Raw genomic sequence first — 14,422 nt, 5'->3', positions numbered from 1 at the left:
GTTGGTCAAACTTATGCTTCTTCTCATATATTTCTCCAATGCTTCTTGTTTTATGATTGCCTTTTGAAGATGTTGAATCACTGGTGTATTCACTACTTGAAGATGTACCATTTTCAGAATGCTATGGCTCTTCTTGAACCTACAACCTTGGTAGTTGTGGTGGATAAAAAGGCTGATTTGAAGCTTCATCAACATGATCATACCAAGATTTATTTTCAAAAAATTTAACATGTCTGCTTAAAAAAAACTTCTTGATAACTGGATTGTAAAGTCTATAGGCCTTTGATTGCTCACTATAGCCTATGAAAGTACATTTTTCACTCCTATCATCAAGCTTCTTTATTAGCTGCTTAGGAACATGTGCAAAAGCTACTGATCCAAAAATTCTAAAGTCTGATACATTTACCTTTTAACCATCCCATGCTTCTTGAGGTAGTGTATCTTGGGGAGTGGTTGTTGTAGATCTGTTGAGAACATACACTGTTGTCGAAACTGCTTCAGCCCAATAGTCATTTGACAACTTCTTCTCACGAAGCATACATTTGGCCATGTTCATGATTGACTGATTTTTCCTTTCTGCTACTTCATTCTGATGTGGAGTATATCTTGTTGTGTTGTGCATGATGATTTCTTGTTGTTGAAAAAAACCATTGAATTCGTTGGAACTATATTCTCCTCCTCAATCTGACATGAGGACTTTTAAAGCCTTTCCAGTCTGCTTTTCTTCTTCTACTTTGAGATCTTTGAACCTTGAGAAATTATATGATTTATTTTTTAGAATGTACACCCATATATTCTTGTTATAATCATCAATGAACATCAGAAAATATATACCACCACTAATGGATTGTGTCTGCATTGGGCCACATATATCTGTATGGACTATCTCTAAAGGTTCTTTTTCTCTAGAGGAAGATATGGGAAAGTTATCTCTTTTATGCTTTTGTACAACACAAATTTCACAATTACAATCTTTTTTATTCATAACATGGAGACAAATGAACATTGAATATTTTTGAAGCAGACTTAGACTCTTCAATGGGATGTGGCCATACCTAGAATTCCATAGCTGAGACACATATATTCTTGACACATTATGGGAAAAATACTGTGAGAGATTTCAACTTCTAAGAGCCAATGGAAACATCCTATTCTTGGTTTTGTCAATTTCTATCAGTCTTCTATTGGGAGGTTTGTCATATATATAACACATATTCCCTTGAAATATTACATCATAACCATGTTCCATCAATTGACCTACACTAATGAAGTTATGCTTCAGATGTGGAACATAACAAAAATTAGGTGTGTATTTCTACTCTTTTTGTTTAGTAAGAATAGGGACAATACCTTTCCCTTCAACTTTAATATAGGAATGATCTCCAAGAGTAATTTTTGATGTTATGGAAGCATCAAGATAAGAAAGAAGATTTTTGTTACCTCTCATATGATTGTTGCAACCACCGTCCAACAACCAAAGGTCCACACTATGTCTGTCTTCAGAAAGATGGTAAGAAGGAAACATTGTCTCAAATGATTCTCCTTCATTTTTGGAGAGATGGACATTGCCTCTTTGTTGATCTGATTGTTTCTTTCTGCATTCATGATCATAATGCCCAAATTTATTTCAATAATAACATTTAACATTATATTTTCTCCATGTTCATCTTATCTATGTTTGGTTTTGTGGAGGTCTCCATTTCTCTGTTGCATGGTGATGTTATGATCTGCCTTTGCCTCACTTTATGTCGCCTCTATATCCTCTGCCTCTTCCAAGAGAGAGATGTGCTTTGAAAGCTTGTTCCATGGATTTTTCTCCCAAGTTGAGTCTTGTCTTGTGTGCCATAAGTGATCCAGTCAATTGTTCTACTGAGAAAGTTGTAAAATCTTTGGATTCCAGATTGGCTGTTACAATCAGGTCATATTTCATGGGCAAGATTCGAAGGAATTTTTCTACAATCTTCTGATCTGTAATGGTTTCAACAATGAGTTTGATTTTATTGACTATACCCATGACTCTAGTCATGAACTGATCCACATTATTTGTGTCAGTCGTCTTTACGGTTTCGAACTAAACTCTTAATCTCTGCAATTTAACAGTCTTCATTGTATCATTACCTGGATGCACAACTTTAAAAAACATCCCAAGCTTCTTTTTTTGTTGATGTGTCGATTATCTTGTTGAAGATAGAGTCATTGACTGAGTTTTGTATCCAACATTTGGCTTTGTGCTCTTTCTTTCTGAGTTCTGCAGTGAAATTCCTCTGATTATTTTTCATGGTTGCTAATTTTTCTTGTGTCGGCTCTACATAACCATTTGGTAGAGTATCCCAACATTCTTGGGCTTGCAGAAATGTCTTCATTCTTAAAGACCAAAACTTGTAATTTTTCCATGCAAAATTGGGGTTTATGACAAAGTGCTATAGGAAGCCATATTTTTTTTTTAAAATGCAAATGTGCACATCTTTTTACAGTCTTCCTTAAAAAAAACTTTAAAAAATGCAGCGCACTCTTCTTTCTTTAAAAAAAAAAGATTGAATAAAAAGCATTTTTCATTTCAATAACCAACCTTCTCTCCTTTTAAAATAACCTTTGAATAATCCCCTTTTATAGTAAAACCTTTTCAAAAGGGCTTAATTTTCCACACAAAACAAATAAGAGTGCTTACATTTTAAAGCCTTTTCAACGAAGGCATTTTAAATCATGTGTGACCCTTTTAATTTACCACGAACACATATATGGATCCTTTATCTTTTTATATAAAAAACTTCAAACAAAAGACATGAAGCCTTTCAAAAAGAGTAAGAGGACTTTAAAAAACAACTTCGTTTGTCGTTTAGTGGACCTTTAAAATTCGTGAAGGCTTCGAATGAACCTATGAAAATTATTCGACCGATTTCATGGATCCTTCTTGTACAAACAAAAACGTGGAGCCTTTCAAGATGAATTTCAATTGTGTTAACGGGCCAATGCTCCTTTCGAGAGATTCTTCTTGCGTTGAGCCGCCCTTTTTTTAGTTTTGTAATTTTTGGTCGATCAACTCACTTGCTACCAGAGAATGGGTGCGTTGGTCACTCCAATTTTTTTTGAAATAAAAAAAAAATCTCCCGACCTTCTCTATCTGCTGATGGAGGTAATGATTTGCTTCATCCTCTTCATAGAATAGGCTTTATGCAACTAGCTTCTTCAAAACAATGGAGGCTTCTTCTCCTCCTTGACTTCTTGGTGTGTGTTGCTCTTTCTGCAGTCTTATGTGACCTAAAGCTTTGATACCATAACAAAGAATCAAGAGAAATCATGGAGCATAGATTTCTCTACTCAATATTCATAATAGTTCAATAGAATACATAGAAAATATCAACAATAAATGACTGGAGTGAAACTAGACTAAACTAAAGTAAAATTGAACTGACTATGACACCTAACAAATAACAGAATCAAATGTGATGACACCTACCAGACAATGATAATAATATCACAACAATGTCAAGGTGGCAAGAATAGATGAATTTAGAAAGAGTTACTATGAAGTGGTCAAAGATTTGCATGGTTCATTTCACAATGATATTTTTGAGAGAATAACCTCCAATCTTCCTAGTATGCCTTATTTTCAAAAATATAATGCAGTTAAGATCATATTTTCAAGTTATAGCCTTGTTTGAGCATTGGCACATTTGTTCCTAATATGCTACATGCTAAAGACTGGGGAAGCAATGAAATGGCATATTTCTTTTGTGTATGGCTTGCCTTATTTATGTGATATCGATGCATTAGTTATAATTTCAAGAAATGGTTTGGAGTGCTTGGAAGAACACATGGAAAATGCATTGAACAGAAAACTTAATGGAACATTTTCCTATGAAGAAGTGGTGCCTTGGATATAAGTAAATTGGACCCAAGTTATAACTATTAGTTTTTGTTCTTGAAGGGTTTACATCATCTACTTAAAAAATCTGAATGAGTAATCACATTTTGAACTTTGAAGGAAGGCCCCTGGTTTTGGGGCAGGTCTTGCCTCTTTTTAAAACGTTGGTTTCTAGACTTTGACCCTACAAATATGTTTATCTTTTCCATGCCTATATGGGTGAAACTCCCTAATTTCCCCGAATATTTGTCATAGCCGAAAACCAAATCTATTGGTAACATTGGGTAACCCATTAAGCAAATCTATTCTCTCAAATGATGTTGGGTGATGTAGATATCTTGTTTTATTATCCATTATAGGCATAATTGGGTGGATATCTAGATTTATTATGACTCAAAAATAATGAAAAATTCTTTTTCTAGCTAAAATAAATAAATAAAAGTGACAAAATATAAGTATGCATATAACATGTCATTTCAATTTATAGGAAATTTCAGCCTAAAAGTGGCCTCCTAAGGAAAAATGAAGAAAATAATAAAAAATATCATGTTCCACAAAATTTATTAGCATGAGATTTAATAAAAAAATTAATGTATTATTTCTAACTTTTTTACTTTTATTGAAATCCCTCAATATATGACATTTTTATTAAAATAATTGTCTATATATGTTTTTTATAATTAAATTTAATTGTTTATATTTATATTTCATATTTAACTTTCCATATATTTTTTATATTTAACTAGTTTTTTAGTGGTTTTTAAACAACATTGTCTACTAAAGCCATAATTTCTTGTAATTTGTCCTTTCTGGAATTTGTCTAATAGTTAAAAAATAGCTATTTTATATTTAACTCTCTATATATTTTTTATATTTAACTTTTTTTTTTGCAAGGCAGGAGGGGGGGCCATGGTCATTAATGTCAAATGGGTCTGCATTTTTAATTTATATTTTTTCACTATATCCATATTTACATTGTATTAATAACTCTTTTCGATATTTTAATTCATATGGGTAAGGTAGGTAAATAAAATTAATAAAATATTTCACATCCATACCCAGATTATACAATTTAAAATTATTTAGGACATGTACCTCTTTTTAAATTTAAATGATTTTGATTGGTTTACATATTATGACATGGAAATTACATGAAAATTTCGCTAAAATTTCCTCTAATTTGATGATGATTTACAAATTGGACATATAGTTTAAATTTTTCTAATACATAATCAAGATAACTTCTCTACTATAAATTTATTCATCCAAAACATTTATAAGGAAACAACATAATATAACTTGAAAACTCTTCAAGTAAGCTGCAATATTATAGATAAATAAGCATTTGAAATAAATTTACATCCAACCCAAATCCACAACAATGTATGTATCAACTAGACAACACAGACATATACAATTTCCCAATATTAACAGAGTAAATTAAGCAGAGATTGAATGTACTTGAATGATACCCTTCACACACCAAACCCCATGCTTTAGAACTACAATATGTTAGTCATTTGGATGAAAATATTGTAACTCTTTCCTCACAGGCTCGATACCTACATTATGCTCCATTGAAAACTACACGGCAACAGTTTCTCCTATAGATTTGAACAATTTTCCCAAAACAACATGGAAATCTCCTAGATTGGCAACATAAATCACCCCACCACAAACCACCCCTACTAAACAACAAGACCCAACTAGTGCAAGTTATGGAGTTGCAAGCCATGTCTTTGTAACAAGAGAAAAAAACCCCTCCTTCATTGCTAAAAAGGATTTTCGAATCACATTAGCAGACATCCCTTGTTGCTCCATTGGAAATTCTGCAAAATTACATCCCCCACTTAGTATTGTACAATAGATAAAATCACAATGAATGTTGCACCATTATAGTCTGCTATCTTTTCAAAGTCATTCAACCAAGAAGTTCAACCTTTCATTGAGTATTAGTAGAGGGGTTAACCAAAGGGGATAATGAGAGAAATAAGAATAAAAATGAAGAAGGGAAGGACCAAATTTGGTTTGGGATTCTCACTAATTTTTTTATTTAGAATTAATAACATTTGACCACAAATGAAATGAAAATTATCACCCATATGAAATGTATCAAAAAACAAGACCTAAATGTTGGAAATATAACCGATTGTATTCTCCACATAACATATACAATAAAGTAATCACACAAATAGAATAAATGGAGGCAACTAAATATGCATTTGAAAAAAAAAATACTTCTAATTTTATAAATTTTTAAATCTAGGCGAGGATGAAAGGAGAAACAAACATTAAATGTGGCTACACGGAGGTAAAGTGTTCTTTTCTAAGCATGGATGGGCCCCTCTATTTTCAAATATCCTTGTGCATATCAGAAAAACAAAATCTTGATTTGAAGTAGTTCTCTTCATAAATTATCTTACATCTTGAAACCGAGGATTATAAATCATTGATTAAAAATGAATATTAATTATTTAGGATATGTATTGACTTCCATACAAGGAGATTATTGACTGTGATCCCATGTTTCTAGATTGCATTTTGTGATTACATAATGCACATTATCATGAGATTCACTAGGAATTATATATAAAATATTATATTAGGTTTTATGTGTGTTGTAAAAAATCATATAAGATTATTTAACAAAACTTGAAATTGATTAAACACAAGTAAACTCTTATTAAGTGAAAAATGTTGCATGAAATTGGAGTACTTACAAAACTAAAATGTTTCCTGAACAAAAAAAGTTGGTGTGGATGTGAGGTAAATTTTGTCGAAGTAAAAAATAATTAGTATTTTAGATATACAAATGAAGTAAATTGGTATTATAGTTAAAAATGATTTTGTGTGAGGAGAAAAAAATTAATAGTAATGTGAAATGGTGGAGAAAAATGAGCTTTGCAACTCCTAGCTCTTGGAAGCTAGGGTTTCCCTAGCCGCAACATCAGCTAGCTCATGTCTCATATGCAGAAGACTATAGGGCTTTGATCTTCGACTCCATTTCATGATTTGGATGTTGAAGATTATTTTTGGCTGAAAGAGACCATGGCAACTATATTTGCGGTCCCAGTAAGGTTCAAGCTTGAATTTGACAAATGTATTGCAAGAGGCTTCTCAGATCTGATCTTGCAGATTGATTTTCCTATTCTCATTATGGAGGATGTGGCTACATTCAAAGCCCTATTGTAGGCGTAGAAACTGTGGGGGCCTTCTACCTCCCCCCAAAAAATTCTGATGAAATTAGTTGAGATTCTGGATGTGGAACTCTCTTTGTCATATCCATGCAAGAGAGCCTTAACCCTCTCAAAAAAATCATTGGTTGGCAAGTTTATGGGCATATGGGCGAATCCAAAAGTTGTTGAATCATGGATCATGGAACAATGGACCCCCAAGCATCAAGGCCATGTAACTTTCTTTGTAGTAGGTAGGGGTTTCTGTGTTTAGCTATTTGTCAATAAACTAGAAAGAGATTTGATTTTCATATTAGGGTCTTATTTTATGGGTACCAAAGGCATGTTTATCTTCCCATGGACTCTAGATTTCAATTCAAATTATGAAATTACTTTTGTGTCGGTGTGGGTTTGAATGCCTCACCTCCCTCTCCATCTTTGTGGTCGTGATGCACTAAAAGAGATTGGAAATAACTTGGGCTGCTATCTAGACAACAAGAACCAAAAGGAGGCTATTTTTTCTTGTTCTCGCATTTGTGTCAAAGTTAATCTCTCTGAAGTTTTACCAGATGCCCTAAAAATATATTTAGGGGAATGGAACCATATTCAGGTAATTGGACTATGAGCAGAATCCTTTCAAATGCATCATTTTCCATTCACATGGGAACTTTGCCAAAAAATTTCCTAAAAAAGAAAAGGGTGAGCAAGCCCAAACCCCTGTATTTAAAAAAGGACAGACACATACCCCCATATCTAATGAGGAAAATTTTCAACTAGTTCAAAAGTGAAGGAAGAATCAACAAAAAAAGTCTGTAGCTCTAAATAAATATGTCGAAGAAGTTCCAAAACCTTCCCACAACAAAAATTATTTTAAGGCTCTTCAAGATCCAAAACAAGATGAGATTACTCCTTTGGATGAAACCTAAAAGGAGGATCAAGGAAACTCAGTAGTGTCGAGGAAGAATGAAGATAAATCTCCTTCTATTGTTGTCTCTTTAGATACAAAATCACACTTTGTGGAAAAGGTATTAACAATGTGAGATTCTAAACTTGCCGAGATGAGTAGACCTACTCCAACATTTTACAAATAAGCTATGGAAATCAAAGGAGCTCACACTAAGTCAAGTATAGGAGGAAATTCTAGAAAATCACTCTCCTCAAATGTAGTAGAAATTCCTCTCACAAAAGGGTGGATGCCAATTTAGCTTCAAGATCCAAACTTCGTGTAGGCTCGTTGTTGCAAAAGTCACCCAAATAAGTCAATGTACTATTTCTACATATTATTATGTTTGTAATGTGTAAGAATTTATTCTTATAATCATGAGGAAAGTCTTAGTTGTAGAAACCATGGAAGATATTGGGATTTTCCTCCTAGAATCTTAGTCAATTTCTTAGTAGAAGATCATGTTAAAATGGTGCAAATGTAAGTAATTTGCTAGTATTTTTTGTTGCATCTAGGAGTAGATTTAATAAAATTCTCTAGGAGTTTTAGTTTCTCAAAAGTAAAAAACAATAAGTATTTGTTGTATATAAACCAACATAGATCTATCTCAACTCTGGATCAACAAGTATTGAGAGGGATCAAATCTCTTAAGACACAAACCTCTTTTTGAGTGCAAAACTTAAGAAAAGGTTTAGATCTCAAGAGATTGATCCCTCTTGGTACTTGGGAGATCCGAAGTTAAGATGGTTCTATGATGGTAATTAAATAATAGTAGTTAAAAATATCAAAATTTCATAATTAATATCTAACAACTAATATTAATTAACATTAATAATACATAATATTAATATTTTATAACTAAATTAAAATATAATATAATAATAGTAGACCTTACAATAAGAATTAATGATAAAGGGGGTATGCATCCAAATAACCCCCTTAATTACTTTTATTTCGAAGATAAAATGTGTATTTTAGGGAACATTAAATCCTTCATCATCTAGTACAAAAATCTAGTGGTGAGAGAAACTTGTGAAAGGGATAAGACCTATACCTATGATTTTATGAACCTCCTTGAGTCTCAGTTCTTGGTCAGATTTTTGGATCAAAGGTTGAAACTCATAATCCTAGTTTCACTTCTCTACAGTAGATGAATGTAACTTAGTGGAAAAATCATAAGGTACATACCCAAGGTGGAAGTTGTAGCATGCAATTGCACCTATAGGTAACTTTTAACAGATATTGGAAACATTGTTATGCACTTTGAAACATTCCCCTAGTGCCCCTCTTTATAACCCTCATTTGAAGCTTCACCAATTTCTTTCAATAAATTCATGCCCCACTATTGAAAACTTTTGGAAGGCACAATTATTTTTTGAGTGGAAGGATATTGCGTCTAATTGGACCTCACGCTTTTATGGTTACTTCTCTTTTTACCAAGAGTAAAAGACTACACAAATTGATCAAAACGTTTGTCGAATTATGTAGAAATTAAAGAAATATTTAGATAAATTTTCTTTTCTTTGAATTTTATGCTTCAAACCAACCAACTAGGGTTCTGAAAACAACCTAAAGCTTCCACCCCACTCAAAAAACCACATACTTTAGCACAAGTTTTGAACAATAGGGAACTCCCTTGTACCTAGATGTTCTAGACACCTATTAGGCTTCCCACTACTCTTTGGATATGTCCCTTGTCTTAATGATTCACTAGTTAAATCTATCTGTCAACCATCATTGGTTGATACTAGCTTGTAGGCTCATTGGTATTAAGAGAAACATTGCTCGATACCACCTTACTTTGCATTAACTATCCTCCTCACACAATTATTAGTCACTAAATTCATATTATGGTTGATCCAACTCCCAACTTGCCATTTTTCACTGCATTAGATAACCTATATTTATTGAAGCCCTCAAATGAACCTTTCATGTATAATGAAATATGGCACCCCATGCCAACAAAACACCCTTATGATATTCCAAAATTTGAATGGAATCTAAGAGAATGCCCATTAAATCACATTATGAAATTTCATTGATGGTGTTCCTCAAACATTATCACTATAGTCTCAATTTGTTTGAGACACTTTCAATGCACCTTAACTGGCCCCATCACTAAATGCTACGTCAATGAGAAATGTGGCATTTATTACAACTTTGTATCCCTAGCTAAGGTCTTTCTTACCATTTTTTAGTTACTAATATGTCATGACACAAGAGTAGAAATATTGATTGATTTTAGGCAAACCTCATCCACCCATTTCATGGACCACATCCACAAATGGAATAAATGTTGCAATATTTGCAAAGTCGAAGTTCCCCATGAACTTATTCTGGATTTCATCCTCAAGATTCCTTTTCCAATAATAGAAAAAGTTGTTTCTACCACCATGCCTTAAAAATGAGGAAGTTGCCATCATAAAATATCAACATTTTGAGTTTATTTTTTATTATCCAGGATACCTGTATACAGTCAATGTTAATTTTCCTCACCCTTAATCCTTCAAAAAACCTAAAATAGGGGAATATAATGCTACTAATGGACTCATCAGATCCGTCTTGAAATCCAACCTGTATGGAGCAAATCCACCTTCTTATGGAAGATACTCCTAAATGAATCAATATTGGGCATAGTCATCACCCACAAACATGATAGGACCATCATCTTCCACCATTCCCATTATAGGGGACACTATGTTATCCCACTTGCCACACAGATGGCTCCTCATGGCACAAAGACTAGCCCTCCCATACAAGGTCCCTTATATAACACTACGTAGACTAATAATAAGATTTCCAAATAATGCAATACCTATGGGAATCCACCATAAGGGAACCCTTACTACCCTTTTTTCAGCTTACCTCAACAAATACACTACCCTAAATTGTTATGCAATTAGCTCACAAAATAGAAGAAAAGATAGATCAACGACTTAAAAATTATCCTCTTCAAGGGGGAAACGTCCTTTACATTACATAAATGCACAATTCTTGGATTATTCAAATGATAAGACCTCCTTGGTATATATACGAGTCTAATGGGTCATAATATAATCAGAGCCTACATAACAATAATAATGTAAGGGCACAACAATAACAATATTGAGCTTCTATGGGGCATAACAATAATAACATGGGGGATACATGGGCACAAAAATAACAATAGGGTTCTACACTAACAATAACAATAAGGGGAATGCACTAGTATTATAGGGACCTAACATGCCCCTCTCCTTAAAAAAAGTGTTCTCCTCAATGCTTGAGTAGTTTTGGATGCTTTCGTATAAAATTCTCATCCTCCTAGGTAAGTTCTTCCACTTAATGAGATACTCTCAAATTAATCGATTTTGTAGTTGTCAGGTTCTTGTTTCTGTGACTTCTTCAGGCTCAAATATGATTTTTCCTTCTTCATCAAGTTCGGGAAACACTGTCTGAACTAGGATCTTGTCACTGATAATCTTCTTTAAGCATGAAACATGAAAAACTGGGTGTACTCGGGAAGATGCAGACAACTCCAATTTGTATGCCATAGTACCAACCTTTTGCAAAACCTTGTAGGGACCGTAGTACTTGGGGGATAATTTATTATCTTTCTTAGCTTTCCCGAGGGACATTTTTTTTGTATGGTTGTAGTCGTAAAAATACTCATGCGCCTACATAAAAACTTCTTTTGCTACGATGTTGATATTCCTGTCGTTTCATTCGATTATGTGCCAGAGTGAGGTTATCCTTTAAGAGTTGGAGAATTGTTGATGCTCGATGTGATCTTCCATTGCTTGAACCTTAGAATTTTCTCTTAAATATGATGTGATGGATGGTGGATGATATCCATAAAGTGCCATAAATGGGGTAATTTTTGTTGCAGTATGTAAGGAAGTGTTATACCAACATTTAGCTAGAGGTAACCTCTTGACCCATTGTGTTTGTTTATCGGATACAAAGAAACAAAGATATCCTTCCAAACATTTGTTCATTATCTCAATTTTCTAGTCAGATTGAGGACGATAAGATGAGCTATGAGCTAATTGAGTACCAAGACAAGAAATTGATTTCATCCAACAATTGCCATTGAAAATGGGATCTCTGTCACTTACAATAATCTTTGGGTTTCCATGTAGTTTTTTTATTTTTTTCCATAAATGTGATAGCAACTGTGCTGAATTTAAAAGGATGATATAATGCACAAAAGTGTTCATACTTGGTAATTCTGTCAACTACCACCATGTTGACACTCTTCCCTTCAGACTTGAGTAAACCTGTGATAAAATCCTTTGAGACCTCCGCCCAACTCTGACTTGGAATGGATAAGGGTTGTAAAAAACTCGAAGACTTAGTTGTATCAACCTTATTTTGTTGGAAAACCAAACATTCTACCACAAACTTATGAATATCAGATTTAAGGTCATACCAAAAAAAATTCTTTCTTGACCCTATGGTAATTAAAAAAAAATCCCAAGTGCCCTCCTAAGTGGGAGGTGTGCAATTCAAAAAGAATCTTTGCCTAAGTTAGGAATCCTTACAAAGATATAAGTGATATTTGTACTATAATGAATAATATTTCCAACTATACATCTCAGATGTACTGGGATCTTGTTGCAACTTTTGAATGAGTGTCCACACTTCTTCATCATTCTTCCATTCATTCCTTACTTTGATTATCCAATCAGGTTGGATAATAGAAATGGAACAAAGCAATTGTTCCACATCCTCATCCTTTCTTGAGAGTGGATTTGCAACAAAATTTTGCTTCCCTTTTTCGTATATGATTTCAAACTCATAACTCAACATCTTTGTGACCCATTTTTTCTTCTCTTTTGAATATAATCTTTGTTCCAAAAAATTATTTAAGACTATCATGATTTGTTTTTACCTTGAAGTTTCTTCCCATTAAGTAATTTTTCCATTTCTTTAGTGCATGTAGTATTGCCAACATTTCCTTCTCATAAATAGGTTTGTGTAAATACTTTCCTTTGATTTGACGACTTTCAAAAGCAATGGGTCTTCCTTTTTGCGTTAAGACAACACTAATTCCATTTCCTAAGGCATCACATTCCACAATAAAGGTTTTTTGTGAAGTCTGGCATTGCTAAGACCAGTGCTTGGCACATTGCCTCTTTAAGATGTTCAAAGGCCTTAGTTGCTTCTGGAGTCCAAGAAAATCCATATTTCTTTAGTAATGTTGTTAAAGGTGCTTCTATTCTTAACAAACTTATGATAATACCCTATCAACTCGCGAAATCCTCAAAGATGCTTTATGGTTGTGGGGATTTTCCATTCCTTAATGGATTTAATTTTTTTAGGGTCTACCTTAACACCCTCGTGAGATACAATATGACCAAAATATTCAACCTCTTGTACTCCAAAGAAAAATTTGGAGGTTTCTGCATATAATTGTTTCTCTCCAATAGTTTGAGAACCATGTCAACATGTTGAACATGATCCTTCCAAGACTTGTGGTAGATTATTATATCATCAAACAATACTAACACAAATTTTCTAAGGAAGGGTTTGAAACTGGAATTCATCAAACCTTGAAATGTGGAAGGTGCATTAAGTAAGGCCAAAATGCATGAACAAAAATTCATAATGACCCTCATGAGTTTTGAATGTTGTTTTCATAATGTATTCATTCTTCATTCTAATTTGATGACATCCTAAATGAAGATCGAGCTTCGTGAATTGAATTTCTCCATGTAATTCATCCAACAATTCATCAATGACATGAATGGGAAATCTATATTTAATAATGATCTTGTTGAGCTCCCTATACTCTGGACACATATGCAATGATCCATCCTTATTATGCACCAATACTATTGGAGTAGAGAAAGAACTTTGACTAAGTTGAATTATGCCAACTTCTAGCATTTATGCAACCATATGTCCAATTTCACTCTTTTGGGCATAGGGATATATGTAAGCTTTGATGTTTGGAGGAACACTTCATGGAGTCAAATGAATAGCATGATCATGAGCATGAATAGATGGGAGGCCTTTGGGAGTCTCAAACACCTTGGAATTATTGTCCAAGACTTTTTGGAGATCTGGAGAAATATATGATTTTGATGTTTGAACCTCTAGTGAGAATAATTGTGCATTATGCCCTGTTGTTATTTCTTCAGAAGATTTTTCATGCCATTAGAGCTTACTATCTTTCTTGGTTTTCCTGAAATACCCCTTAATTCAACTTCCTTTCCTTCCCAAAAAAAATTCAATAAAATTGATTGAAAATTAAAAGTTATCGTCGCTAAAGATTGTAACCTTTGGATTCCTGTTTCGACATCAACACCGCCCATTGGAATGGAAAGAATTGGACTATTCAATACATACTCCACCATGGTTAGCTTGATATTATGTCACTTTCCAGAGAAATTTATAGTTCCTCCATTTGAAACCATCACTTGACACTTTAATGCTAGACACTTTGATGCCAGATAT

Source organism: Pinus tabuliformis, chromosome 4_2 (genome assembly GCF_031772625.1).
Source record: "Pinus tabuliformis cultivar Carrire ecotype Pingquan chromosome 4_2, CPIR1, whole genome shotgun sequence".
Classification (NCBI taxonomy): domain Eukaryota; kingdom Viridiplantae; phylum Streptophyta; class Pinopsida; order Pinales; family Pinaceae; genus Pinus; species Pinus tabuliformis.
The sequence above is the reverse complement of the archived record's forward strand: the minus strand, read 5'-3'. Positions refer to the sequence as shown.